Below are 20,568 nucleotides of genomic sequence, written 5' to 3'. Positions count from 1 at the left end.
GACTGTAACTCAGTCATATGTTTGTTTAGCAAATGTCTGTGTTGTGCTGTTGCCAAAGGCTACCATTCCTATCCTGGTACAGAGAAGATAAGTGCCTTGCAGCCTTATCAGTCCAGCAGCCCAAACTGTAAAATGGGGTGATTTCACTAATTTTTGTAAGGTGTGCTGAAACCTCTGCCTAAACTCCAAGAGATTAAGACTGTTATCAGCGGCTCACTTGCTCCCCAGCATCTATTTTACTGACACTCTTCTGCAACAGTTTATATGAATCTTTCAGCTGGTGCTATTAAAAAGATGAGTGATGCATTTTAAACATTGAGGAGATTATTCAGAAGTGGGGGAAAAAAGTGAGAGAGACAACATTTAAAGGAAATTGGAAAACTTTACTGGGACTTCAGATGTTCTCTCTGGTATTTGAGGGAAAGAACAACAATCAATTTTTCAGGACTTCCTTATCTTTCTGCTATTGTACCCCAAGGAAAAAAAACAAAAACAAAAAAGAGATATCTTTTCTGGGGCTGTCTAATTCTCAGAATTTTGATATGCAAGCGTGAATGTTTTGAGTTATATATTGAGTTAAAAATCTAAGCAGTAATTAAATGGAGACAAAAAAAAATCTGTTCTGTGCATTCTCTGTTGCATCTTGAACTAGATACTTCCCCTTTTCTGTAATCTTTAACTGGGGTTATATTGCTTAGGAGAGATAATAAGGTGCAACATACCTAACTGGTTAAATAATTTAAAACTAGTGACAAAATAAAAAAAAATAACTACTTTCACAGTTCCACTTCCATGCCATTACAGTCGGTAAAAGAAGAACCTCTCTAAACGTGCTTTGAACAGTTGTTGATCAAAGACTTGTGAGCAAATACTAGAAAACTGAGGCTACTTAATCATGTCATAAAGATATAATTTCTAGACGAGTTTGAGAAACATGCATTTACAGATAAATATGTAATTTTGACTGTGCTCATTAAAGTATCGGTCTTGGAAGAGTAAATTTCTTCAACCTCTGTTCCTTTGAAATTGCCCAGCGTGATGGTGGTTATCAGATATTTTGCAGATATTGGTTGTTGATAGTGTACAGTGTATTTGGGTGAGATATTTGCAAATACTATTATTGTGGACTCCATTTCTGTGGTAATAGTGACAAATGTCATCACCACTACTACAGGGAAGCCAACTGAATCCTTTAAATACTCTGGTATTCTATGCCTTTGTTTATTAGTTAAGATCAAAGACTTGTCATGACTAATGAATGTGTAGTGCCCAAAAGTGGAGCTGGGTTTAAGCTATAGTAGAAAGAGAAAACATTGATTTACCTTTTTTACTTCTTCTTTGTATCTCATTTGGAAGATTCTGTAATTGCTGTTTATTTTTTCCCTTTAACTGCTTACAGTGTTTTCTCTTCCTAATTTTGTGGCTCTTTTGTTGCGGTCTCATGAGCAAACTGAACCTGTATCAGTGCACATCAACTGTTGACCCTGTGACCAGGGGAAGCACTGACAATTACTCTGCAGAAAAGGGTTTAAAAGGAGGAAGACTTAGCATAATTTTTGTGAAGGGAAGTTATGCCTTACAAATTTGACAATTTTTTTTCCCTTCACTAAAGGGGCTTCAGGGAATGAAGATGTCCATTGAGTTGTCATAATTTGCGTGGCTTTGTCCTTGCATGGATAAATACTTGGTTAAAAAGTGGAAAGAACATAGAAATGGATGATCAGTTTTCAAAGTGGAGAAGTATTGGTGGTGTTAGAAGTTTGTATTTGAGTCAGAGTTGATCAACATATAATCTTGAAAATTATCATGGTCAAAATAATGCTGAAAATGAAGTGAATAGACAGGTCAGTTTATTGACAGTCCTAAGAATGTCAAGATATTAATGACAAAGGCCAACTGCAAAGAATTGCAGAGAAATATTATGAGCTGAAGTCAATGAGTGAAAGAAATGGCAGATGAAATGCTGTGCAGATAAATGTAAAGCAATGCACATAAGAGGAAAAATAATCCTATCTGTACGTATCAAACGATGGCTTCTGAGCTGTCTGTTTTCGATTAGGAATCAGATTTTAGCATCCTGATTGATGATGTGGTGAAAATATTAGCTCAATTCTCAGTACTATCCTAAAAAGCAAGTAATATGCTGGGTATATTATGGAAGCAAATCAAAACAATCCAGAATACTGTGCCTATTCCTGGTTCTCTCTCCTCAACGTTAAGATAGGCTTCTGGGTATAACTGGAAAACATACATAGGAGGGTGTTATGGAGGTCCTGAAACTTCTGCACAATCAATGATACAGAGAAAGATTCTTCAGGTTAGAAAAGAGGTGGCTGAGAGAGAATATAATGGAGAGGCAGAAACCGGGAACAGTTTGTTCACTTTTTTCTCCTCCAATACAAGAAGTAAGGGATAGCAAATGAGATCAGCAGGTGGTCAGTTCAGCACTGATAAAAAGCAGTAGTTGATCACACAACATGCAGAATTTTCTGAATGCTGGAAGTTTACATGAGTTCAGAAAATCAATGGGACAAATCCTCTGAGGACGTCTAAATATCAAGACAATGCTTCTGGCTCCAGAAATCTCCAAACTGCGATTTGCTGGGGACTGAAAGGGTATTTTGGGGAAATAACGCTGCATCTGTCCTGCCCGTGTAGTTTTTCTTCTGTGATGTACTCCACTATCAGCCAGGCTGGTTTGGGCTACTGGACATGGTAGGTCTTCAATCTAATCTGGTTGTATATTCGGGGGGGAAAAAAAGAAAAGAAAAGAAGCAAAGTGCTCTGACTTCTACTTTGTCCCTTCCCCTTGCAAAAAGTCCCTATATACTGAAGAATAAGAAAAAAAGCAAAATCTCTTGCTGATTTAAGGAGAACAGATTGTACAGTTTCTTATGCCAATTCCTTTTTGGAGTGTTGCCAAATGGAGAACTGTGTGAACAATGGAAAAGGCTGACTCCAGTGATTTTTCTCCTTTAAAAAATATACTTCTGAAAGCTCATAGGCGCATTACTGCTTTGCTGGCTATACTGGCAAATGCTATCTTTATTGGAGCATGGATTAGTGTTTCATAAATTTAAGTTTAAAATTAAAACTTGAAAAGGTAATTTCTCCTATCTAACCCACAAGGGAACGGTGTTTTGTTCAGCATGCTGGAGCAGTCTTTTTGTGAAAGCATAGCTAATCTGAAATACAATAAGCTGTATTATTTCCCATTCCGTCTGCTAACCGTTTCGTTAGGTTGTCCATCCTTTTACATTAGCGTGCTAAGAAAAAAAGAATGTTTAATTGTACAAGGGAGATAATTTACACACAATTGCTTCCCCCAAGACAAGAAATTATTTCTGTTCTTATTGACGTTCGCTTCTTCAAGCCCATTTCTCCTTTGTATGAAAAGCCTTGTGTACGGGTTGGATTTGAACTTACCAGTGACTGCAGAAGTTAACAGTCTGCTTGAGCATTGACCTTGGATATGAGCAACGCATATTTGACCCTCACTGCCATCTCATCCTGGTGAGACCAAGGAGCAATTTCTTAGTGCATACCATTACTAAGCAGGGCACTTTTTGCCAAAATGGTGAAAATGGTTGCTCTTCATCCTTAGCAAAGAAGGTAATCTGAGGTAAAACTGGGGAAAATGCTCATCAGAGAGGGGCATTGGCCGAACAGAAGATTCGCAGTGGTAGGAGAAGCCTGCCTTTCCATGAAATTTCAGTAGTACATATCAAGTTCTCCCTGCGGAGCTCATAGCTCTGTGCTGGTGGCGTTTCTGTGGGAGACAACTATATTCGCTGCCTCCTCGGTTTATATTTTGTGATTTGGCTGGAGGAATCGCTGCAAATGAATTAATGAAGAGCTAAACATTTGTTTTCTCCAGCATTTGTAAGTTTGCAGAGCAAGAGAATAAAACCTAGAAAACATGGGAATGATGATTATTAATATTATTATTACCATTGCTTTCCAGACTGTGCGAACACTTGTCCTACTGTAGGGACAGCCTGTCTCTGTCTTCTCTGAACTGCTCAGTGGGATTTGTGAATTTCCTTAGAATTTATCCCACATTTAAGGGGTTTTCTTTTTAATGTGAATGAGCAGGAATGCTTTCCAAGCTACCCAGCAATGAACAGTTTTATAGAAAGTGCTGTGGAGAGGCTTATTTCAGAAGATTTCACTCTTTAAGTTTTCCTCTATTTACTCTGTTTTTCTTTCTTCCTTTTGTGTTTTCCTTTACCTGTCTCTGATTCATAGACTATACGGAGAGGTATCTTTTAAAATGCCTGTACGTACTTATTAAGGCCTTGCTTTTTCACAAAAACATTAGCTATATTTTACCAAAGAATGAATAAAATGAAAGAAAGAGAGGGAGCAAGAGAAAGGATTGTCAAGTTTTGTTGCTAAAGTTGACTGTACCTTAAGTTTGGGCAATTTTTTGCCGTCTAAGTAGGCTGAAATGGATACTTTTCCTAGGTTTTTTTTTGTTTTTTTTTTCATTGTGTGCGCCTCGTTGATTCCAATGACTGCAAGGGTAATTATTTCTTTGTTTGCCAGGAACATTAAAATTGCTATGGTTTCTAAAGAGAATGTGCTCAGACTTCTTGAAAGTAAGTACACAATAGGCTATTACAGCTGCCTTTTCTACTGGAATTATTTTAAGTAATGGTGGTACACAGTAATTAACCCTTTGTGCTCGAGGATACACATCATAGTCTCAATCAATGGGCACTTAAAGAATAAAGGGGCAGGGGATGAGCAGTTTCAAGATCCATTTCTGAAAAGCGTCTAGTTGAACTGCTGGGTTCTTCAATAATAGTCATCTTTCAATAGCGTATTGGATTTCTCAGACCATTCTCTCATGTATTACGTCAATAAAATACTTGGGTTTACTTACTTTGAAAAATGTGTGGGTGAAGTTATAACTTGGAAGAGTGAGATACCGCACCTGCTGCTGGAGACCACTCTTATAAGGGGCAGGTGCTGTGTAGACTTTCCTGACTTACAGCCTTGCCTGAAACCTGGCCAGATCACAGGCCTCCACGTAACTGTGCTAACTAACGTCGCCCCTTCTTAATTTGCCTCACAGATAATTTCCCATTTCTCTTCCCCTCAGCAAAGGTAGCCATTTGTGCAAATACGTTTCACTTACTATCTTTCAGCTGAAAAAAATGGGAACCAGATATTTCAATCCGAAGCTGAAAATGGTTTTTGAAAATTTCTGAGTGAGTGTATTGGCTTGCTTCAGCAGTCCAGAATTGGAAAGTATGCAAAACCCATGCTGAAATGCTCATCTTCAGGGCTTCGACAGGCAGAGAATCCTGTGCTTTTACACGGAATTGCATCCAACATTGTTTAAGTTTTAAGCCCTAAAGTCAATGGAGAGATTTCCGTGATTGGTTTCACGGAGATGTATGCCAAATTTTCTCTGCTTCTGGTACTGGTAAAAAAGCATTTACCTGAAAGGTAATTCCAGGCTTCTGGAAAATTCACCTATCTTTAGTGCAGAAGTATAGGATCCTAATTTAAAAATAAAATTTATTTTAAAAGAAGCTTGCCATTACATTTTCATCAAACTCTGTAAACAGACCTCCCCGTGATTGTCCCAGATCTGTTAGGAGCACAACAGATTTCTTCTCAAACCAGGACATGTGGTTAAGTCTGCTGGATGCAAATGTGGAGAGAACCTCTCATTTTCACTATTTATTGTAAATCACTGCTTGTGTTGGTTGTTGCACGTCCTTATTTACACTTCAATTTTCTAGAGTACATTTCTTATAGAGAAATAATGAGTAAAGAAACGCAAAGCCTTGTGGCTTGGCTGAAGTTTCTTAATGTGTTGTGTACATACGTGCTTAATATATTGACAAGATACTCTTTCAAGTCTGGCAACTGTAGACTTTAAGACTGTGTTTGCAGTGACAGTTTTTATTTTGATAAAATGAGAGCAATAAGCTTAATAAATAGGGGCAAACAATGAATAGGCGATGCTGTTGCTCTTGACAAACATTTATCACTTTAAGATGAGTATATTTTTGCTGTGCTTCATAAAGCTCTCCAGTGAAATCTGGCACTGCTTTGAATGACAAAGGAGAAAGAGAACTGTACATTCATGACGGTTACATTCATGGGGCCTGACAAAATCAAACTGTTAAATTAGCTGATTGAGTTTAGCGCAATGCAAACACTCTGAAAAGTCTTCTGTGCTGTAAGAGGCAGAAAAATGGTTAGGGTTGCAAGTGTTAAGTATTCCTGCCTCTTTGAATTTAACTAATTGTTGGCAAAATGATTACTTGGGATCTGTGATTCTTCTGCACTGGGATTTAAATCACGAGACTCTTCCCGCTGATCCTGTTTTCTTAAAGACTTGAAATCCTGCCGGATAAACAAATTCCTTTTAGCGATCAGATGCATCTTGCACTTGACTGCACTGTTCAGTGGTTCAGATAATGACGTTAAAAGGAGATTTTATTCTGTTTTAATGTAATTTGCAATTGGGATTCTATTCCCTTCATTGGGTCATTTATACTGTGTAGCTATGGTAAATAATAAAATGTTGATTATCTGTCAGCTAGGATCTTAGGTGATGCTGATTAGAGTGGGTTAGGAGAGCTTCCATAAGAAAGCCTTGGGTTTTAGGGACTTCTGCCTGGCTTCCTTGTGTTCGGTGTAGTTTGTGAGAAAGTGTGTGTTTGTGTCAGGGGAAAAGATCAGGCAGAACAATCAGGACCCCTGTGGCCAGGGCTCTTGCCTGGACAGTAAGAAATCTAAAAGGTTAAATGTCTGTGGTAAGGACTGGAGAGACTTGAACCTGGATCCTAAATAATATTGCCTATTCTTATTAACCCTTCTAGAGTGCCTATGCTTCTCTAATTACGAAGCTCTACAAAAGGTCTTGGTTTTACATGGAAAATTAAACTTGCAGAGAAAAGCCCAGAAAATATTAAACCTTTCCTGTCAGATGTAATACTCAGCACTTTGAAAATTGAATTGAATTTTAAACAGTAATAATAACCCCCAGACAAATCCTGAGAAGCGCCACTTTCAGTGTAAGAACATTCTGCGGGCTGAGCAGCTGGAAAGCAGCTTGGCAGAAAAGGCCATGGGGATCCCGGCGTGGGCCAAGTTGAACATGAACCAGGAATGTGCCTTCATGGCAAAGGCAGCTCATGGTATCCCGTACGTAAGTGGGTCCTGTAGCTGTGTACCACACATGGCTTTGCAAAGAAGAAGAAAAAAAAAAAACCAACAACCAAACCAAAACACCAGGATCTCACCGAGATAATTTATTACAGTAAGAATTTTGAGAAAGAGGATCAGAAGAAATGTTCCTGATAAAGCAGGCCTTATAGTGCTCTGCCTCGCTCTTTTGCACTTGCACATAAAGAAGGAATGAGAGAGGGTTGTGGGGAGGCTGTGGTTTATTACATTAAATAAATATCCTTCTCCCCCTCAGAGATTTTTGGTAGGCAGAAGCCTTGTTGTTGCTAATGTGTGATAGTTTTGCAAATGCTCTGGCACTGTGCTTGAATCAAAGCCAGAATAAATTTGAAATCGAGGTTTGAAGGTGAATGTTATGGAGAGCCCCCCAAAGGCTCATATTTCACTGATAAAATATTCAGACAGGATCATTTCTTTGTTTGTAGCAGGTTTCTACCTGGAGCGCGACAGATCAAAATATAAGGTATCGGCGTAACATGCGGGTAGGGTAGTTCATGCGCTTGATGAGCAAGAGCTGTATCACTCAGCTTTTGCTATATAACGTAGTATGTGTTTTGTCAGTACTTCGCATACGCGTTTACCTTCATTTCTACATTTTGGCTCATTTGCATTTTCTCATACTTTACTGGTGGAAAAAATGAAGCGTCCCGGTTCCAGCAGGGATGGGGTTAGTTCTCCCAAGGAGCCGGCAGGGGACAGAGGTCCTCCATCCCGTGTGAGCCGTGCCAGGCTATAGGGGGGAGCTCGCCGGGTTGGGGGGGGGGGGGGGGGCGGGCAGGAAGGGGCGGTTTGGAGCGGGCTGCGGCGGTGCGGGTCCGGTCTGGGAGCGGCGGCACTGTAATCGCGTTCGTATATTCCTTTGCCGGTGTTATTGTTATTGTTTTCTCTTCCCTTTGCTGTTCTGTTAAACTGCCTTTATCTCAACCCACGAGTTTTGCCTTTTTCTTCCCATTTTGCCTACGGCTGTGGGCGTCGAGCGAGCGGCCGCGTGGTTCTTTGTTGCCGGCTGAGGCCAAACCACGACATGAACCCTTTCTGAATATTTTACCAGCCCTAAAATGCCCATCTCTTTGCCTGCTTTCCTTTGCTATATTCTTCTTTTCCTTCCTCTTCAGATTCATTTTTACTTTAGCAGTTAGATTCCTATCTTATCTTCTAATTTCTATTTCTACTTCTGCTATTAGAGTCTCTCTAGTTTTCTCTGATACGACTTTTACCCTTCTCACAATTACCTTGTCACTTTAGACCGCTTCCTTTCTTCTGAAAGCAGCCTTAAAACTAATTCTGTGTAATAGGGAGCATCTCCAAACACAGCACTGTTCACTCGGTGCTCTCAAAGGTGTGGTTCCTCTTCTCAAAGGCAAAACCCCTTCGAGAAGAAAAGTCCTAAGCAGCTCTTCTAAACGTTGGCGAGTCTTTCCACCACCTTTTTTTTTCCTCCTTGCCGCTCTTATCAGAGGCTTGGATCTAACTGGCCATCAATGTTAGATAGGAGAAAAACAACTATAGCAGTGCAGCTGAACATGAAGTTAATATCCTGAGAATTACTGTCATATAGCAGTAACAGAACAACTAAAACAAGCTCACGAGACCTGAATATTCGTTCAGTGCTCTACGAGCACTGTTTTCTGGGTCATCTATGTTGTAAAGCTCTAGGACAAAGTAAAGGATTAAGCTACTGATTCATTCTGTTTGGGACCGACACTTGCCAGTGTGAGAACGGTAACGATCTCTATCATTAAGCTTCGAAGAATCTATCTGGTGGTTGTTGTAGCTTTGATAACGGAAAGATACAAAGGACAAGCAGCATGGAGGAAGTACGCTTTATTAATCAGAGTGGTGGTGGTTGTGTTAACTGTGTCTAAGGCTCTTGGTTATTTCCGTAGGAGTTTGTGTTGCATAGTGTTTGGATATGGTTTTGGGGCAAAGGATAAAACAATGGCAAATTTGTAGGGAAAGTTATGTGTAGATATATCTATATATGTGTGCATACACATATACATATTTTTAGACTGTCTGGCAATGGGTGTATAAATCTTTCCTGGAATGTCTTGTGATATTTGGAAAAATTAGGTGACTTATAGAAATGTTGAAAAAGTAGTAGTTTGAAATCTGTAGTTATCTCCATGATTGCTTTTCGAGACTCTATACCACCACCGGCATGTTTTTATCTCGCCTTCTTTTTCATCATCTGTGCATTTGTCAGCAAAGTCCACTGTCCATTGCACTGTAGAGACGAGGGAGGTAGAGCGAGTTTTCTTTTACCCCCCGTAAGGCATTTGGGTAGATGAAACCCATCTATCCAGATAGCCTGACAAGTGCAGTTTGTTGTCACAGTATGAAGAGAGGTGCTAGGTCTTGCTGTTAGTGAGCAATGGTGGATACTGCTGATAGAGATTTTATGCAAGTGAAGTTTTGTTGGGAAGCCCATGAGAGGGCAGTAACTTTGGTGGCTATGAAAATGAAGCATCTGAAACGACCTGTGTTTGAATTTTAATGGTAGCAAATTAGTGCAGAGTTCAGAAGAAACAATGATTTTCAGGACCTTCTGGTTATTACAGAAATACAGATGCATTTTTATAGTGAAACTGTGGCCATGGAGTAGTCTTTTTAATGCTCTCTGAGTTCGTGATTTAAAGTGCGGTAAGTGAGGGCTGAGAATAGCCTGTCACTGCACTCTTCCGAACCATTGAGAAGATGCTATTTGTACATGTTCAAAAGCATAACTATGGAGGAACTGCTCCCACCCCCCAAAACAAGTGGTTAGCTTTGAATAGTTATTCTTGCCAGCTTGAAAGAGATGAATCAGAACACTATGCAAAAAGGATGATAAAAGACATGTAGCCAGGTCGCGGTCTTTGTGGTTGACAGCAGCACACTTTTTAAGGAGGTACATCAGGTACATATCCCTGTGGTGGAAGCAAGTCTTCTCGATCGTGATTTTTTTTTTTTTTTTTTTCCCCTATATCTGGTTTTCACAGCTTTGTGGTAGTTTGTTTACTGTGCTATTATTTTGTCCTCTTTCCTTCTATAAGCTTTGATTCAGCACGAGGTGCTTTGTTTTAATTACTTCTGCGGTGCTTGTCTCTTTGTACTAATTAATCTCTCCCCATTTTTGCTGGTTAATGAAGAAAAAGCACCAAACTTCACAGCCCAATGAATTTGGTTGTATAATCATATACAGCCCTGTAAACCTTCCTAATATTTGTGTCTCTGTCTTGCAGGGATATATTGTAGGATAAAAAGCTGTATAGAGCTAATAGCACTAGACAAGCTTTGAATTAAAAAAAAAAAAAAATGCAGTGCTTTGATCCCCTGAATCAGCACTAGCATGCAAGAGCAGCCGTGCAGGCGATGACCAGTAAACGATCATAACCAGCAAAAACAGACAAGCCACTAATGTTTGCGTTTCATCTCTGATTCTGCAAATATGGCTCCAGTTAATGTCAATGGAAACTATTTATATATGCATAAACAGATTGCATGCCTAATTAGAGACTGAAGGCTGCAGGAAGTTATTAAAGAAAGTGAGAATATTCACTAGTAAGACACCCTGAGAAGACAGACTAAACTTTGTGATTTGTTTAGGGTTGGATAAACCAACTTAAACCAGCTTTTAAACCAAACAAAAAAACCCAAACATCCACCCAAACAAAACAACAGCAGGAAAAAACAAACAAACAAACAAAAAAACCCCAAACAACTGAACCAAAAGCCCAACAAAAAACATGAGACAAAAATCAAGGAAAGAAACAATCCCCCCTATGCTTAAAATGGATAGAAATTGACCTTGAATTACTTCTGAACTTTGCAAAAGTTCAGTTTCTCATTCATCATTTATTGAGCTGTCTGCCCGGAATGGAATGGAAGTGATGAAAGAGAGTAACCTGCTTGGGAGAAGGAAACGGTTGCGCTCGCGTCTGAGTGCTGGAAAGCAAAAGGTTTTTCTGACAAATGAAATTCAGTAAAGTATCTGAAGGTATTGAGAGGCCAGATAGATGCCCCAATAACGTCATCTTAATGCTGCTGCTCATCAGAGGCCTATTTTGTTACTGTGATCGATGCCTTTTGCTAGGAGGGCCGTTGCATTTGGATACCTTTCTTTCTATGCGTGGCTTTTTACTCTCTGAAGCAGCCGCTTAACTGTCTTGGGGAGAAAGGACAGGTAGCTGGAAATAAGTCTCTTTAAATGAATTACACTTTGCCTGAGGTACGCAAGTAAGTCACAGCACAAGGAGCTGCATTCAGTTTGTAGATGGTACGAAATGGCTCGGAGACTGGCAGGAAGGCTGCCTTTTGCTGCCCCTCTCTGAATTAATCTCTCCGTGAAGATTCACCGGCTTCTACACACAGTGTTTTAGGGATCTGGAACTTCCTATGCAAAGTGCTTCAATTGAATTTTATTAAATAATAAGTTATCACCCTGAAAGCAACAAATGCAGGAAAAAAAGCAGCCCAAACTTATGTTTTGAGTTGAGAAGGTAGCTGGTTGTTTAATGTCCACGTGCTGTTACAGAACTTGTGTTTTGCTGTTCTTCTTTCAATTACAGAAATAATTCTCTCTTTCAGGCTCAGAGTTTGAATCTTTTCCAAAGGTTTTAAATGACTTTTGAACACTCTGACAGAAATTATTGAACATTTTAAAGCCTCTTTCCAAAGCCGAGTGGATCTTTTAGCAGCCTGTGATAATTTTTATGGTCGTGCTATATTGCCTCTTAATTGAAAAAGACTGGAAATGGAAGGTGTAGCAAAGACATAATTTGTCCCATTTCTCTTGATTCTAGAAGGGTTTTTATACTTTGGTATTTGGCTAATTGAAAGGTGGTAGAATTGTGGGAAAGAGGAAGATCAGGACAAAATCTAATTCAGCAGCCTGAATGTCACCGAATATAATACTGTTCTTTCCCGACTTGCTCGGTGTTCTTGCTTTCTGTATTTGTATTGACGTGTAAGCTGGAACTTTGCACTTACAGAATGTATTTTGATACATGTAGCTTCCTATTCTTTTTGCAGGGACTTGAGGGCTCTTTTGGTACCATCTCTGTGCAAAAGTTTTATAACATGAAAGAGTTCATATGTTTAAGTCCTGATCATTATGAAACGCCAAGGAAACACGACATAAATTACTAATGTAAGGTGGAATCTCTGTCCTGTTCCAGAGGAAGTCAGGATGGTATCAAGTAAAGTAGGCTTTTGCTCTTGAGATTTGATGGGCTGTACTTTCTTTGGTATCTCAAACTAACGGGCTTGTTGGCACTCAGCCTCTCAGTCTTAGCTAGTTGGTCTGTCTTGATGTCACCAAACAGCAGGGGCTTCGGATGTCACCACACTCTTGTGACTTTGCCACTGCCTTCCTTCCGGAGGTCCCAGTTCCTATAGCCAGGCTGGCTAGGATGGGACTTGCACTTGTACCTTCTCTGGTCCACTTCACAGTCTGGGCGTTGACTGGGAAGCTGCATTTCTTGGTGATTTCAGGTAACGGTCCAGATTTCAAGTGCAGCAGCCAGGGCTGGTGCTGATGTTTCCCACACAGGAGCATCTCCGGGGTCATGCTACAATCCCAGCACAGGGTGTGAGGACAGGTGCAGTTAGAGAGAAGAGGGACTGTTTTGAACTGCTGCAACAGTGTTTGCCAGAGCACATCTTCCAGAGAATTTAAGATCATTAATTACTGGAAAAATAATTTCTTTTAAATAATAGAGTTCCTTTTAAGTAATGGAGATATCTAACCCTTTCTAACAGAGTGGTGCTACAGAGAAGCTCTCAGTCTCTTTGTGACTACAGGCCCTTCAGCTTGATGGGACCGGTGTTTAGAAAGTGTCGTGACTACTAGCCTAGGTGGCATTTTTGTACCTCCAGACATATCTGCAGAAGGGAGAGGATTTTTTTTTTGTCTTGAACATTACTCTGCGTTGTAAAATTTTACAACCTCACTGCAATGTGGGGAGAAATAACTTTGGCAATGTCTGCTGAATGATATTTAAATACATTGTCACTTTATTGATATGGAAATTTATTTCAGAAAACATTGTTCTGTGTGGATTTTTTTTCTCATATCATCGTATGAGTGGCAGGATACTGAGTGCTTAATTTGCTCTTGTTGCTAGAATCTAATTTTTATTCTGATAAAGCAAGGAATTTTACCTCTAAAGTATAAAATTCTGTGTAAGGTGTTTGCAGTATGGAGATATTTTTCATGACTGATTCTTTGTGTGCTCAAGAAAACACTGGAAACAAAAAATCTTGTTCTGAGACAAAAGTATCAGTGGCTGTTTGTATGCTTACAAAACATTTTTTATTGTTGTGCCTACTTAACTTTAAGGGATGAAGTATTTATTTCAGTTTTTATGTTGGGGAATTATATCAACCCTTTAGATAGCTACCGAAAGGGGGGGAAAAAAACCAAACCAACAAACAGCAAATCCAGTCTGAATTGTAACGGTTCAAAAGTGTTGCTAGAGGAATGGCTTTATTTTATTACCTCAGTGAATATCATAGTTAGTGTTTTGCTTGTCCTTTATTATCTTTGTGACGCTTAGAATAATAAATAATAATGATACTTTGCTCTTACATGATGCTTTTGTCCATGGATGTCAGAGAGGGTTATAAGAAAGAGGACAGTATTATTACCCTGTTTCAAGATGGAGAAACCAAGAGGTGAACTGAGTCGCTGAAGGTTATCCAATCTGAGAGCTGGCAGAGAAATTCCTATCATCAGTGTCATTTTTCATTAGAAAAAGCTGATTCGCTGAAACTTTTCAGGGAAATTCATTAGTGTCCAGGAAATTACATAGATCCAGAAGCAAATGAAAATGACAGGCACTGTAGCCAAAGAGTAGCTAGAAGCCTGGTGGCAAGGGTACCTGGTGTGGACAGGGAAGACCTAGGTTTCGTTTTTAGGACTGAAATGGAGTTTGAAGCTGTCTCTCTCAAGGGAATATCCCTGTCTATAGGAGTAGTATGTTGCTGGACATACCCACCTGTCAGAGATAGTATGACCTTTCTCAGACAAAGAGCTCAATGAACAGTGGGTCTAGTGAAACGTTTCAGTCTTCTAAAATTGGGTCCCACGGTCGATCCTTGGTGTAGACTGGATTTTCTGTATGCTAAGGAGTGAGTGGAATTTATAGCTTGCATATCTTTAGTATGTAGAAAAAATCCATTGGGGTCTAAGACTTTACAGCTATGAAGACTTTTCTATGTGGCTGTCTTTTTCATTTCAAGTTCACTTTTTGGAACTGTTTAAATTTCAAACTTGATAATGGATTAAAAATACACTTTGAGGAAAGGAAGGAATGAGAGCAGGAGGACAGATGAACACAAACATTGTGAGGTCCTGTGTGATGTATTTCCTCAGGAACCTCAGAGTCATCAGAGGGTTTTGGTTTTACCATGACCCATATAGGAAACTTTGGAAACAACAAGCAAACAACCCTTCCACTAGTCCAGCATCTCCCGTTGATGATTTTGGACAAGGGATCATGTTTTCATGGAGAGAAGGTGGTGTGGGTTTTTTTTGCCAAAGAAAAGCTGAAAATAAAAATCCAGACTAAACCCCTCTGGTTGAGTATTTCATATGGCAAATTCATTCAGACTTGAAAATACGAAGTGGAGAATAACTGTGAAGTTTCTGTTACATTTCATGTATATAAGCATGAAGACAAGAAAATGTTTTGCTCAAAGGAGGCTGGAGCGTATGTTGAGCTTTGGGACAGACAGCTGGAGGCAGCTTGACTCAGCAGAGAACAACAAGATAAATAAAAAATAGCAACTTATTTTCAATAATTCAGATTGAAACTCTGAAGAAGGGCTTTATTTTTATGCAAGTCCTTTGAAGAAGTGTTGGCAGTCTCACATAAGAAAGAGCTGGAAGGTTGTTCAAGGGATCAGTCAAAGAAGCAGCCTTTGTACACCTTTTTCTACTGAGCCCGAGTCAGACAGGCAAAAGAAAAAGAGAGAAAAGAACTTCAGCAGGGCGGGAAAGGAGCCAGAATCCTGATCGTGTTGCGCATTGTAGCGTGACTGCAGTGGGTAGGGCAGTTGATTTTTTTACTCCCGGTTTGCCATTGGTAGGACAAACTGGGATGTGAATACATGGCTCATAAAGACCTGGTTTGTATGGCAGTGTCCTAAGGGTTGATGTGAAGTTTGGTTTAGAGAGACCCGTGGTTATTTTTGAAGACCTGGTTTAACTATCAGAAAAAGGGGGACCTCTGATCTTACAGGACCCTAGCGTTTGGTAGGGGTGGGAGAGAACAAGATGGGAGGAAAGAAACATGGCAGTACACAGGAGGGGAGAGGGACTAGGGATGGTTGAGGTATCGGGTTGTGAGCCTGAGGCATTCTGTGCAGCACTGCCTGCTGCTTTCTGACTGTCTTAGTTCCCACAAAGGATCTGCCATACCAGTTACTGTTTTCTCATAGTCCGGTTGATAATAAGAATCGCTGCACGTGGTCTGCCACAAGTGAAATGCTTCTCCTGGCCTCTGAGCGTTTGTAGCAACAGGCCCCCGTCACAGCAAAGTTCTGCTGACCCCTCTCTGCCTTTTAAGAGGTCCTTGCTATTACCTTAGTCAGTAATAAACTGTCCAAGATTCACCGCCAGTCTCACAGCCTCCCCGACTGTGACTGTGAACATCATTATACCTTCTTTTTCCTGTACTGAAAGTCCACCTCTTCTTAATCTTTGTCTTAAATTTATAAATCAATTCCTGTCATGGGAGAGTATTATACAAATTTTGAAAAAAATAATTGTGCAGCTGCATTAATCAAAGAAATACTGTGCTGAAGGAAATGTCAGGCCTAATAGCTTGTCAGTGATCAGTGGCAGAAAAGCTGCTTTCAGCTAGCTTGCATGGTGGCTTCAATGCTAATTAACAGACTCGGTACTTTTTAAAGTGTGGTAAAAGGGGGAGGGGGAAAAGCCCCAAGATGTGTATTGCTGTAGCTGGGGTGGAACAGCAGGTCTGGCACATGTGAGGAGCTTTAACTCTTAAGCACACGTGTCTTTTAGGGGGTTACCTTGTGTCTCTTTTATAGCAGTATGTGTAATTCCCACTAACTCAAAATCCTTAGCTAGTTATCAGACAGTTGTCACTTTTCTTTCAAAGAGGGGTTTTCAGTTGCCTGGACGGATAGGAAAGGCAACAAGGGTCGTGAACTTGCTATGCCCACCTGCAAGAGTAAGCCACCATGGTAGCATCTGACTGTGACACTCTGCACCTTGATTTATGAGTCATTAGAATCTACGCAAGTCTGATTCTCAGTTTTCTATTGTAAATATAACTTCTGGATAATGACAAAGTTGTCCTTTGTTTCAGAGTGCTGGTGGTACTCACCCTGTTCGCTACTGTCACTGGCTTACAGACAGCAACGTTGGCTGCCCAGATGCACCAGGGAGGAGCCTTGTGATGCAAAGTAGAAGGTACGTGTGTTACAAGGATGTAAATGCTGTTACTACGCCAACAAAGTAGACATTGTGCTGTAGTCCTGACCTCGGCTGTGTCCAAGCAGCAGCCGAAAGAATGATCTTTGATTCTCTCAGTTCTCACCAAACCTTACTGCCTGGGTGAATGATCTGGTCAGTGCATAAAAATTGCTGGCTGTAATCAGCTCGTATAACCCAGACTAGAAACCTTTCTGTAATCCTGGGTATTCTCTGAACTTGCTATCATGAGAACTCTCCTACGAGAGAAATGTCAACTTACCACCCTCTATCAACGCCCCAGAGGTTCATTCTCAAAGCAACTGAAGGAACAGAATTATGCATGGTTTTCTGAGCTCTGTGAGGAAAAAAATCATGAGCTGTTTGGGTTTAATGAGTTATTAGGGAAGCTAGTCCACTGAGCAGCTCATCCATCATGGGGATCTTCCCTCATCTATTATTTAAATAACATATCCACACAGTGCATCCCCAGTTCTTCATCCAGTAATTCTATCACAGAAAAGCAAAAGAGATGCCTGGTGTTTATCTTGGCTGTGCTGTGAGAAAAGGCAGTGGTTGTACCAAACCACAGCTGAGCAGGATAATGTGCAACAAAACAGCTGTTTCTCAGAAGAGTTGATATACGAGGAAAAGCCAAAGGTGTCAGTGAGTGGACTTTAAGATGACCAAAAATCGGACTTAGGAATATACTGGAGAAAGATAATTGCAAAATACTTTTTTTTTTACCGCTAATTTTGTTGTCATTCAGATGTCTCATGTAATCCATGCTTCACTTTCCAGAAACTCTGGGGTTTTCAACATGTGGGCAAATGTGTTCCAGGATGAAAGCAAGGCATTTTTCGTCCTCTTTCACCATAGGTACATGCACACACGCTTCTCTTAAACTAATAGTTCAAAGATAAGGCAAATAATTTCAACAGTGAAAAATTCACAATGAAATTCTTCCTTTGCCTCATTTAGGACATTCAGTTATAGAAATATTCTTTCAGAATGAGGAATAACATTGTGCTTCATGATTGTTGCTTACTTTTTAAATGTAGTAGATCCCAGTGGGATTACTTAAAGCTAAGGGTGTGTTTAATTGCTTTTGCTGGATGAGGCTATTCTGAAGTCTGAAACTGCACATGAGCTACTGTTAAGTACATAATGGCGGTTATATTTTCCCATTATATTACTGCATTTATTGTTCACTCTGAAAATCCAAAAACCAACCATAAGTTACAAAAAGTTTCTACCTGTTCCCTGTTATTCTGATATGTTTCAAGGTGGTAACAGTCAGAAGTTACATTACGTACCTTGTGGATTCTGTGAAGCTAATTACCAGTTAAAATTCTATGGGAAATTATTCAAAATATGTTTTTCTCGTTCCTAATAAAGGACAGTCCACGATGATGCACATTTACACCTGTCTTACCATTTTTAGAAGAGGTGATACAATTCGAAGAGTATTGAAATTAATCATTCCCTCCCATCACGTTAGGTGGTCTTTACATGCCAAGCATGTATGAAGTGTATTGGAAGTGTGACTATGCTGACAGTTTTCCGTTGCCTCTGCTCATGAGAACTCCGTACTGCTCATAAAAATTGCTTCACCTCCAGGGCTGACAATTTGGCACTTCTAGCTAGTTATTTTCAAATGGGCTTTTTATGCAAATAGATTGGTTTTGACTGAATTCAAGGATAAAAAATCAGGAAAAGCTTCAAAACCCAAAATGTTCTATTTCAGATGTAAGAAGATACTGAAACTGCCTAATTTAAGGGACATAATTTAAGAAGTTAGCCTTTCTACTATCCCTGATTGCTCAGTGGGGGGGGAAGAGCTTTATCAGAAGCGGTACTCGGAGGGCCTAGTTACAGGTCTTGCTCTGAACTACCCTCCAGGAGAACTTCTTTCTTTCCTTTATCTGCATGGAAATTAATCTCTTCACAGGGGCTGCCTTTTGGCATCCTAAAACTGAGGCAGCAGGAATACCTCCCAAGGGCTGCGGATAAAGTTAGGCAGATAGGCCGGCTTGCCTGAAAATAAAGAGGAAAATGAATGGCCGGGTCAGCTTCTGAGTAGCACCTGGGCTTAAGAGGATACCATGTGGAAGTAATCAGTGGTGTTACAGTTAGTTCGTTTTGGTAGCTGTCTAAAATATAGCAGTTTGATAGTTAAATTAAAACAAATACACAAAGCAAAACAAAAAAACAGGAGGGGTGGGTGTGAATTTTGCTCTAGTTACCAACACGAAAAAATAAAGCTGATGTATCTTATTTTGCTCCATGCGGTGCGTTCCATGTCAGCTTTCATTTCAGGCATTGGCAACAAAAGCAAAAGAATATATTTCTTTTGTTGGAAACGCTTTTTTTCCACCTATACAGCACATGGAAATGTAGAGTGTATTCCCTCTTGCGTAGGCTGGGTTAAAGATGACCAGTCTCAAAATACACCACAGCCTGCTGATGCAAGCACCAGTTTGGAATCAGACTGGGGCTGTATTTGAATGTGGAAGAGTGAGCAAGAAACATGTGTCTTGTTAGGAGTACCTAAATGAGTGTTGGGTAGAAAGGTGGAATAAGCACTGTTGTACTTATCTCTTAAAACGAATGTATTTTTCCCAGCTTAATGGCTACTACAGTTTTAATTTCCACTCAGCAGCACACTTTTCCAGTGACTATCAAACCGTGAAGGGAGGCTTGGCTCCCGCTGCTGGGAGCAGCGTGGCACAAAGGGAGATAAAGGATGTCAGGGAAAAGGTACTACTGTGACTTTTGATGTGTTGATGGAAAATGGCTAAAATTTAGAGACGTTTTATTCCGGACAATGTCAGCTACCATTGTCCAGCGAGCACCGGGTCCCCAGGGATCGCTGGCAGAGTTCGGGAGTGCAGTCCAATCAATGCTGCACTCTCAACTTTGCAGTTTCACCCGGGTTGTCTTAGGGGCAGTTTTGTGGTGGCCAAAGCGTGATGGTAGAAAAGCAGGTTTGATAACAACTACTTCTGCTCCTGTCTCAGTAAGAGCTTAACTAGTGACTCAGTGCTGTGTTCCTCTAGCTCTGCTTTCTCAGGAGGAAGAATGTTGATTCTTATTAATATTTTCCGAGCCTGCTGAGAGTGCAGGTTAGTCTTTTGCACTGGAGGGGAATTTAAGATTTTTCCGAAGAATAGGGAGCCAATTGCATTGGCCGTGACTGAAGCCAACTGTTAGGGATCATGTTGAACTCCATTAAATAAAACCAATCGGCCTCACATCCCGGGGAGGATTTCTTGAGTTGCTGCCCCTGTTAACATATATCTCCTATAATGGGTGCCGTTTCAGGAAAAAGGCGCAGAAAACCTTTGGTTTATTGCTGTATGAAATTAAGCTGCAGATAAGTCACTTTCTTGCAGAGCAGCTCTGAAGTACTGTTTGCTGTGAATTATGCCTGATCGTTTTGGTGACAAAAATAGACTTTTACTGCTTTTTATTTGTCAGCCTTGCAGATTCAGCACAGCTGTGGATGAGTGAGCTGAAGTCTATTCTGCTTGCAGGTAGCTCTCAGAATCATTAACTATTTGCTGTCTTCATAGAGAATCATTAACTGCTTCCCTGTCTTTATTGTTGTTGCTGATGAACAAGCCTGAAAGACTCAGTTGGAGTCTCAGAAAGCTGTTTGAGTTTTCAGGGCTGGCAATTAGGAAACCCATCTTTTCTTTACTTCTAAATTGACCGAGGTTGATTTGGAAGGCAGAGAAAGTAAACACATTACTGCTATTACACAAGGTCACCTTAGAGAGTCTAATCATATTTTAATTTGGAGTAGTGCCTTTGGAGGCCAGCAGGCAGCACTGTGTAGTACAGTAAAGGGTGATACCCTTTCATTAGTGGTTTTGAATTTGAAAATTCAATGAAGTCAAGAAATGAAATAAAAGTAAATAGTAAAAATT

Source organism: Vanellus vanellus, assembly GCF_965231255.1.
Source record: "Vanellus vanellus genome assembly, chromosome: 7".
Classification (NCBI taxonomy): Eukaryota; Metazoa; Chordata; class Aves; order Charadriiformes; family Charadriidae; genus Vanellus; species Vanellus vanellus.
This window is presented reverse-complemented; position numbering follows the sequence as displayed.